Raw genomic sequence first — 10,109 nt, 5'->3', positions numbered from 1 at the left:
AAAATATATACATGTGACTTTATGCAAAAGCAATTTATGAAGATATAAAGCAGAATACTGATTAGCTTAGCAGTGTGTTAACCAGGAGGGTGAAAGGGAGCCTTTGGGATTGTTCAAAACATTCTCCATCTTCATCAAATTAATGATTACATGAATGTACACACAGTTAAACATGAGTGTAGCTGTACACTGTATATATGTAAATATTATTTTAAAAATACTATTTTTTAAATCCATCAAGGGGTGAACCCCATGCATGACATTTGGTGAGCTTTGTACTCCTGGTGCTTGGGACAGGCATTTCTAAATGCTTGAAGGGGAAAAAAAAAACAACTTTAATTGTTGGAAAATAATCATTTCCTTGAAGGACAGATGTAAGAACAAGAATACAACAGTCTGCTAACCCCACGACCAAAGCCACATACTATTCTTTTAACACAGGTCTGTTTTAACTATGGACCCAAATTTGTCATTACATAAGACTTAACTTAGATGGAAGAGCCTCATTTATTTTAGCAGCATACAGCTCAGAAAAAAAAAAAAAAGCCTAGAGTAAAACATTAACTTAAAACTCAAGAACATTTATCTAAAACAATGCAACATTGGATAAGTCTCTGCTAGTTGAGAATTTCCTAGTCTTACCCAGGAGAAATGATTATAAAACAATGATAGATAAAATTAAAGGGCATTAGGAGGCCCTAGAACATATCTGTTCTCTGAAAAAAGTTTTGACATTCATCAGTATATGCAAGAATGTTGTTTTGAATTTTTTTTTGAGGAGGTTACAGGGAATTGAACTCAGGACCTCACACTTGCCAGTGGGTTGCTGCACCACTAAGCTAAATCCCTGGTCACAATGCAAGAATGTTGATGAGAAATGATGTGCTAAGTAGCTCCTACTTTAAAATCCTGTTGCAAAAGTATAAAACAATGCCCTTTCTAATACTGCTCCTTTTTGTGCTTTTCATCCATATATAGATAATATCCTTCAGTAGCAACTAAATTCTTTCTTTGATGTAACTATTTTAATCCTTTATTTATCTATTTATTTGGTACAGGTTCTTGGCATGTGGTACCAAGGATGGAACCCAGGTCTTTGTGTTTGCCAGGTAGGTGCTTTGACCATCTATCTATGTCCCCAGCCCCTGATGTAATATTTTTAATCTGTTACCTTATTTTACATAAAATTTCTAAGAACATGAACCCCTGCCCAAATTTAGTGATAGCTATTTGACTTTATTTAATTTTCTTTTCTTAACTCAAAATTCAAAGCAATATTAAAAGGGTCAAGTTTACCAGAGATCAGACTAATGCAATAGGATTGGGTCAATTCATTGTTCTCAGAAACCTCAAAAGTATAGGGACTTCTGTACTAATACAAGACTTCATTGGTAAATCAAGACAAATATATTTTCCCCAAAATGATTTACAACTAATGAACAGTTTTTATTTTTTACCATATAGTGTATCAAATTTATATTTCAAGAGTTTAAACAGACATTTATTTATTTGTTTATCTTTGTATTTTAGGAAAAGTTCTACAGGGTGTTTAAGGTCTCACTAATAGATTGGACTCATAGTGATCCACCTGTTTACAGCCTCCCAAGAGATGGGATTACAGGCACATGCCACTACACCCAGTGTCAATTGCCATCTTAGTGTGTCCCAGGGGCTGGGCCAGCATGGTGCTGCTGGCCTGGGAATCAAACCCCAGGCCCCTGGCTTGCTTGCAGGTGCTTTAATCCACTGAACTATTTGGCTGGCCCTCTAAACAGACATTTCTAACATCTGCCTTTAACTACTGCTATCCACTAGTTGATGCACACTGATTTAATACTGCAAATTGATGTTTTACCCTAAGAAGAATTTGTAGGAATTTAATCTCCCCTACTTTTTCTCCTTTTTTTTTAAATGCCCATTTCTTTCTTCTTCCTTTAATGTCTCTGCTGTGACTTTCATGTTTCATATTTAATAATCAGATAGGAACTTCCTCGCTTGGAGGTACAGAAAGGGGACCTGAGACTAGCTCAGGGTCGGCGTTCATACCTGTGTTCTGAGCTGGCAGACAGCCACCTGCTCCTGCCTAAGAATCTTGTGTGCAGGCTCTGGACAGAGCCCTCCTCTGTGGCCAAAGATGTTGCTCCAGGGTTTGTATCTCTGTTATGTCATCTTTCTTTGCATGTTAGCTTCCAGTTGAAGCTTTGGACCTCTCCATCTCATGCCCCTGCAGTCTTCTCTATATTGTATTATCTCCATCGTATGCTTTGTCACAACAAATCAGTTTAAGTTCTAAATCAGTTGTCATTCTGGAAAAGCAGCCTAATAATCTCTCATAGAAATTAAAGACTGATTAAGAGCTGAAGTATCGAGCTCAGAATCTAGTAGCTAGTTAGGGTAGATGTCTACTGGGGAAAAGTCTAAACTCACACAGTGACTGGCCGGGGAGGCATTCCAGCTACCCTTGATTCTGAAGTTGCAGGAGGACAATGCAAGAGTAAGATGGGATGTGTGGTTGACATGATGCCCCAACATTGTTCATGCTGGATCTTGCCCGCATTGCCTTAATTTTATGGTAGTATTTCAGGGATCAGTGATCCTAGATGGAATCTTCTTTCTACATGCTGTTTCTTTTTATTTCTTTCTTTTCTTGAGACGAGGTCTCACTCTGCAGTTCAGACTGGCCTTGAACTCACTTTGTAGCCAAAGCTGGTCTTGAACTCACAGTGGTCCTTTTGGCTCAGCCTTCCAAGTACTAGAGTTACATGCCTGTGCCATCATACCCAGCATACTTTCTATTTCTTAATCATATTTTTATTTGTTTGTTTAAGAAAGGGTCTTTCCATATTGTTTAGGCTGGTCTTGAACTCTATGTAGTGCAGGCTGGCCTCGTACTCACAGCAATCCTCCTGCCTCAGCCTCTCCAGCTTTGGGATTATCCTCCTGAGCACTGGGATTTATTCTTTAGCCTTTAGGGTTATCCATAAAGTATCATTCAAGCTGCCTTCCTGAAAATAAAGATCCGATGTGGGCAGCCCTGCATGATCTCTAGCAAATGAGAAACTGCCTTCAGCATCAGGTTGGACTGTAAAGCATGCAAAGCCCTTCCATAGCCAGTGACAGCGGGGGTCTCGGCTAACCCGGACAACCGCGGCCATCTGTTTAGGTCTGTTCATCCCAGTGACTTGCAGTTCCCACCCCTCCCCACTCCATGCACCAGTTTACTCTGGGCCCAGCATACCTCCATGTCCTCTCCACCCTTCCTGTCCCTGGGGATGGGTCACTCAGTAGCTTTTCTTTGCTATCAGAGTTCTGCAGATATGAAATCTGGTTTTAAAAAGAGCTATAAGAATATTGTTGAAAGAGAAAAAGGGATCAGCATGTCTTAGGATATCACATAAAATCAGAGGAAAGTGGCAAAATGCAGAGAAGTGGGCCTGAGGAGCAGAGCTCAGACCTGCGGTGCTGCCTGGCCTGCAGAGCACCTGGCTAGGTTCTGTCTCCTGCTCTGAAAGAAAAAAAGAGCAAGCAGAGGAAAGTTCTTAGGCAACTGGCCAAGCCCAGTTTAATCTTAGGGGCAAAGTTGAAAGCAATGGAACTCATCTGGAGAGGTTATTAACCATGGGATTTCCCAGTTCTAATCTCAAGAATACCATGAGAGTGTGTGTGTGTGTGTGTGTGTGTGTGTGTGTGTGTGTGAGTGACTGAACCTAGAGATAGACAGATAGATAGATAGATAGATAGATAGATAGATAGATAGATAGATAGGTAGATAGATAGATAGATAGACAGACAGATAGATAGATGCTAGATAGATGCATCGATATTTTTTGAGGTAAGATCTTGCTAAATTGAGAATTTGCTCAGTTGATAATTTGTTTAGGCTGGGTTTGAACTTTTGACCCTTTGCCTCAGCCTTACAGAGTGTTAGGATTACAGGTGTGAACCTGCATGCCTGGGTAGGAAGTCTGGTTTTATAAATCTAGGGAGCAGTCAAGACTTTTAGTCAAGCATTGCCAGAAACGTTTCTACAAGTGGAAAGATATTTAAGGAAATTCTGTAGTATGTGATGATGTGTGGTTAGTTAGATCTCTGTCTTCCGTAGCCGGAGGATAAGCACTTTATCCTTTAATCCTAACAGAGAGCACCCTGGATCACACTGTAGTTTTAACTGATTGGTCCTTTATTACTACCATCTTCTTCTGCTTCCCAATCAAAAGTACGTTATAGTGGATGAAGACACTGGTCTAGATCAGATTGTTGGGACTTGTGTTCTAATCTACAACTCAAGAGACAGGTAGATTTTTCCCTCAAAAGCCTTTTCTTCTACTAACATTTGGATAGCTAAGTATTCTTTATACCACATAAATCATGACAGCACTAAGCTTTCCTGCATTCACCAATGAAAGCAGAGGAATAGTGAGTGGGCGACTGTCAGACAGGCAGTTCTAGGTCATTACATTTTGCTACGATCTAAAGCTAGATGCCATTTTTTTCACCAGAACCCACAGTTGATCACCCCTTTAGTGTCTCATTTATAGTACTATGAATTTATCTGAGGAAATGGCATGCCAGTTGATCCACTTTGCACAGTTTTATAGAGGAATTTATTACAACAATTTACAGACAATTGACAGTTCTAAGGTATCAAACACACTATCCTGACAAACTCTCTAAGGTAAAATAAAATAAGGAATGGAAGATAAAAGCATTAGAGATATAGAGTGTATCCCAGGCCCCAAGTTTACACAACTCATCTTTCTGTATGTTAGCTTTTTCCATGAGGAATTGTCTTCTCCCTTTCCAGATCCAGGCACGGCCAACTTCATCACCCATTCCCAGGACTCAATGGGGTTGTTTGAGCTACCTGGGAAAAAGGTTGTTCCCCACTGGGGCTACTAAGTAGGAAAGCTGTGGTCTGGGACTGCTGCCCCCACCCAATAGAACGTCTGAAAAGGCAAAGGGAAACAATTAGTAAGGAAAGCTGAGATGGAGAAAAACCTAAAGAAAATAAAGGCTACAACCCCCCAGGATCTTGCTGAATTAGTAGTTCCTCACCTCTGGATATTTGATTCAGTGAAATCCCTGTCTCTCAAACTCACTGGTCATTGAGGACTGACCAAAAGGGGCTTCATTGAAACCATGACCATGTCTGTTTCTAGAATGTGCCTGGCAGCTCATTCTTCTGTCTGGGTTTGTCGATTTTCACTCTCTGTGACAGTAGTAGACCTTGAGCCTTAGAATACCTAAGTATCCACCAAATTATCTGTTACAAATGCAGAGTCCTGGGCTCACAGAGCTTCCTGTTTAGCCAGGCTGGGTGCAAAGGCCCCAAATGTGATTTTGGAGTGAGAGGCACCTTTACCACGGCCTGGGTACGGGGCCTTGTGTACTAGGTGTCCCAGTCTACTGTAGCCACATCATTCTGCTTGAGGGCAACCAACAGTTATAGACCTGGAATTTTACCTCAGCTGTTCCTTCTGCCTTTCAGTCGGTCCTCTAGCTACGTCCATAGCTAAGTCATTTCCTTCAGGACTTGGCAGAAATAAATCTTCCCCCTGAACAATCCTATTCTAGCCTCCCTGTTCAGTATAACACCACAACTATCATGCCCCACCCATACTTTTACCCTATTTGATGCTCTCTAACTCCCAAACTCCTTCTCTTTCCTAGTCTAATACAATTTATCTGTTGTGTGTGTGAGCCATCCCACTCCTTCCCTAGTCGTCTCCTCTTCCAAGTGGAACACAAGCGCTTTGCAAACAAAGCTCCTTCATCTCCTCCCAGGTGGGTCTCAAGCATTTTCTACACACAGCAGGCACTTGATACTTTTTTTTGAATGAAAGTTTTCAGTTCAAAGTGACTTTTCTGAAAACACTGAAAAACATCATAGTCTTATAGCTTTTAATTATTTCACTTTCTTAAACCTTCTAATCCAACTTACTGGATTTTCAATCCCTCTGTGACCACGAAGTGCTAAGCAGCACAAGGATGAAAGAATGCTCTGCATGGTTGCTGATGTTCCTTGTGGATGTCCTGGACCCTACTCCCCTGCTCCTTAATGAAGCCTGCACAATGCTCTACCAATGCTAGGTTTGCTTTTGCATTTTTAATTTTAATTTTTAAAGGTAAATCTTGTTATTGTGTTGTCTTTTGCACATAAACAACTGGAGAGTCACTAATTATGGATGGACATTTGAGATAGACAGGGAATTTCGGTATTGAGAGATACACTCTTGGAAGGGAAAGGCCTCCCCATCCCTGGGAGAGAACTCCAAAACAGCAGCCTAGCGGGCCTAACTTGGGGAGAGGCAGCTGCAGCAGACAGTGACAACTGTCAGGGTTCCTTAGACACCAAGCTCCGGAATGGCTGCTGTGGAATGGCTGGAATGGCCGCTTTGGAGGGGCAGGGGCTCCCTGGCAACTTCAAGCACTGTCACCAAATTAGAGGCAGCAACAAAGATGTTTTTACTTAGTGATAGTGAGTCCTCCTAGCAGAGGGATAGATGGCACCTGTGCAGCACATATTCACACACATTTTTACTTCCTCTTCAAATCAATCCAGGCCATCTCTTTTAGATCTCAATTGCTTGGGCACAAAATAGCCACTCAAAAGTGTGAAAGATTGTTGACTGAAGATTTTTTCAGGCGTCCTCTTTGGTGCTGGGATCAGATCATCAAACTGGATGTATTTGCTTTAAAAAAAAAAAAGAAAGCTTATTTTAGCTATCCAATTACCTGAATGTCCTACTAGTAACATCATATTACCTAATCAAGTCTTGTAAAGAGGCATTTAAGGTTTCGACTAACATTTATTTTAGTGAAGAAAACTGCTGTTTTTACCCTTGCTCAGTCTCTGGGAACTTGGGCAGCTGCTATAGTACATGTAGAAGGAGAATTAGATTCGTAAAGAAACTGCTTAATTTTCTCTATTAAGCAATTAAATAAGAAGGGCTCGGGGAGCATCTAACAGGTGGGCTTGAAAGTGAAAAAATATTTCGAAAATCACATTCATTTAAACGTTAAACATTAAATAAATGTTTCACATCGTAACTTTGCGTAGAAAGACAATGATTTCTCTCTATATTAAGGGCTGCAAATAAAATTTAAAAAGGCTGCAGGTTAACACACCTGTACAATGACAGGAGAAGCAGAAGGCCCTTAACTTAAGATCAGGTTTAAAAAGCTCAGAATGTACCCTATCCCAGATTGTTCAGATTTTTCTCCTTTGAGGGGAAAAATCAGTAGAAAATGTCTCTTATTTGGGAGACTTGGCTCCACAACAGTGCCGCCAACAGTGAGTGCACTGGGACCCCTGCCCCCCAAATACACTGATTATAGGTCAAAAGGAAAAACAAAACAAAAACCGAAACCAGCGGCGCCATTGCCTCAGTCACGAAAGAGGCTGTCCTTCCCTTTTAAAGTGTTCATTTTTAATGAAAAAAGAAGGGGATATTTTATATGTCTTGACATTTGATTCTTTTCCGCGAAATACGAAACTATGGACGCAAAACATTCCGCAGTTATTGGTGAAATACCTGCTTTAAAAGCCGAACCACAGCTAAAGTCTTTGGCTCGGAATTCCAGAGACTAATTTCCACCCCTCCCACGGAGTCACCTGCTCAGGGGGAACCCCGGCCAGAAAGCCGGGTCGCGCCAGGTCAAGTCTTGCGCGTCTCTGTTTACTCCGCCCCGGGCAGGGCGGCGGCGCAGCCGGCCAGGGGGTGGGGAGTTTGCTCTGGTCGGCTCCAGCGGGCGCGGGTGCCAAGGTGCCCGCGAGGGGCTGCACGCGGTGCCCGCTGGGCTAAGACACCACCCGGGGGAGGCGCTCCGGACGCGGCGCGATCCTGCCGCCACTGGTCCCGTTCCGGCACCCTGGCCTCCGGGGAACCTCCCCCGAGGGTGCGCCGGAGTCCACGCTGCAGGGTAACGGCCCGAGGGAGCCCCGGTGTCCCCTGGGTGTCACCAAGCCAGGCAGGAAGCCGGAACCCCGACCCTACTGGCCTGGGATTTCCTCCTCCCGCACGTCCCGCTGTCCCCGGGCTGGGACCACTGTCCCCGGGCTGGGTATGATTTCATTCCCGTCCCTTCCGAGGAGCGCGGAGCGCGCAGCTGGAGGTGGCAGCCCGCCCTGGGTCCCAGCGCGCCCCACCGGGAAGCCGGCAGCTGCTCCCCGCGTCCGCAGCCCAAGCCTATTTGAATACCGAGGCGAGCGGGGGCGGGCCGCGTCCTCAGAGCGGGGTGCGCCGGGAGTGCACCGGGGAGTGATCCTGGGCACACGCTGGGTGCCGTCAGAGTGCGTGAAAAGTTCGCGCTTCCGCTGGGGCGCCGAACGAGGCTAGTGAAATACTTTGCAAAGCTCCACAACGCAGCCAGGAGCGATCTGATTTTGTTTTTCTGATAACAAAATCGCGATCAGAAGCGGAGGCGAGGCCAGGCCAGGGACTAGAGAGCTACCTGGACGAAATTTCAGGACACCACTAATTATGTAATTCCGGCGGTCTGGAAGGCAGGGCAGGATGCTAAGGGAAGGTGGGGGTGGGGAGGGGAAGGAGGTTTCCACATCCTTAAAGGAAATTCGCAGGCTCCCCGAGACGCCCTAGGGCTTCTGGTCGACAAGCGGAGACCCGCTCCCCGGGGAGTTCCCGGCTGCAACGGGCGGAGCGCGGCGGCCGCGGCGAGGTTCCCGAGCTGGGCGGCCACGCCGGGGCCCGGCCCTGCCCTCGCGGCCGCCTCCCGCCCGGTGGCCCGGCGCGCCGCACATCCCTAGCCGCTCGCCGGCTCCAGACTGGTTTTTCTGGTTCGGCCTCCCTCCCCGGGACTCGCTGGGGGATCCGATGACGTCGCTGACTGAGTCTCTCCCTCTTCCTCCCGCCTCCCCCGCCCGCCCTCGCCGCGCGCTCCTCCTGGTAACTTCTGTTCTGGGAGGCGCTGCCAGGAATAACCCGGTGCGTCCACGGCCCGGGCGGAGGGAGGCGGTCGCTGCGGCTCCCGCACGCAGACAGCTGCGGCCCGGGCCCCGCGGCTCCTGCTGCCCCTGCCCGGGGCCCATCTCCACACAGTGTCCGAAAAACAAATAAAGGCGAGAGGAGCCTAGGGCTGGCGGCCGGGCTCTCTTCCCTCCCTCCGCGCCCGCCCTCGCCCTGTCCTTAAGGAAATGCTACCAGACCCCCCCACCAGACACGCTCAGCCTGGGCGAGGAGCGGCGGCCGCGGCAGCGAGAGCAAGGGCACCGGGGGGTTCCCTCCCCTCCTCCTCTCCCGTCTCCTCCTCCTTCGCAGCGGTGACTTTTCAGGTGAGCGGCCGGCGCGCCCGCGAGGATCCCCCTCGCCCGCTCTGGCTCGCCGCCGCCGCGCGCCCTCCTCCCGCGCGTGTCACCCGGCGGCTGCGGGCGCTGACAGCCGCCCGGGGGGTTCGCGGCCCGGAGGCGGGCGGGCTGCGTGCGGCGGGAGGCGGGCGGGAGGCGAGGGGGTGGAGAGCTGAAGAGAGGGGCGCCGCCGAGCGCTGTCTGTCCCCGTCCCCGGCAGAGGAGGGTCTGCGCGAAAACATCCTCGGTGACTGTGGCACAAGTAATCTGCCAAGTTGTGTGTGCTGGGCACTGAGGCTCCGCGGAGCCGGTGCAACTTGGAGGGGCTCCCGGTCCTTCACTGTCTCCCTCCACGCCGCCACTCCGGGGTGCGGGGTGCAGCCCGGGGGTGCGCGGAGGGCGCAGCGGCCAGGGGCACGGCACCGCGGCGGGGATCTAGGTCCCTCCTCGGCTCGGTAAGTGGCCTGGGCGCGCTGTATCGCCGGCCTCTGCTCGCGCTAGGAGCTTGTTTCACTTTACGCTGCTATCGCCGCAGCCGAACTCCCTCGCCCCCGCCCGGGCGCGCGCCCCTGGCCCCTTCCCCGCGTGCAGAGGGTGAGGGTCGGAGGGGCGGGGATGGGGGAGACCTCGGTAAGGGGGGTCCGGCGCGCTGGGAAACGCGGGGAATACCCTGGCCGGGGATCTATGCAGATGAGGGGAGGCTGCTTTGCGTAATGTCCTGGGGGGAGGGGGCCGCGGGAGCGCCGGAGGCAGGAATGCGCCTAGCTGCTAATGAGGGACGTGCACCGGCGCGCACGGCCGGGCC

The 10,109-nt window shown here is 48.3% G+C and overlaps 1 protein-coding gene across 2 annotated transcripts in view; it reads left to right on the top strand.

The window, feature by feature from the left end:
• Window positions 1-8,933: 8,933 nt before the first annotated feature.
• Window positions 8,934-10,109, top strand: part of Hivep2 (human immunodeficiency virus type I enhancer binding protein 2) — a 194,829-nt gene continuing 193,653 nt past the window's right edge. Inside the window, exon 1 of one of the 2 annotated variants that reach the window (XM_004628548.3) lies at window positions 8,934-9,292. The gene's annotated coding sequence lies outside the window, so the exon portion shown is untranslated. Of the gene's footprint in view, window positions 9,293-9,509; window positions 9,760-10,109 lie in introns of those variants that run through there. The other variant, XM_023712167.1, reaches the window with a different exon arrangement.

The sequence above is a fragment of the Octodon degus genome, unplaced genomic scaffold (assembly GCF_000260255.1).
Source record: "Octodon degus isolate 3935 unplaced genomic scaffold, OctDeg1.0 scaffold00024, whole genome shotgun sequence".
NCBI classification, from domain to species: domain Eukaryota; kingdom Metazoa; phylum Chordata; class Mammalia; order Rodentia; family Octodontidae; genus Octodon; species Octodon degus.
Note: the sequence above shows the minus strand (reverse complement) of the source record. Positions and strands in the feature narration are given on the sequence as shown.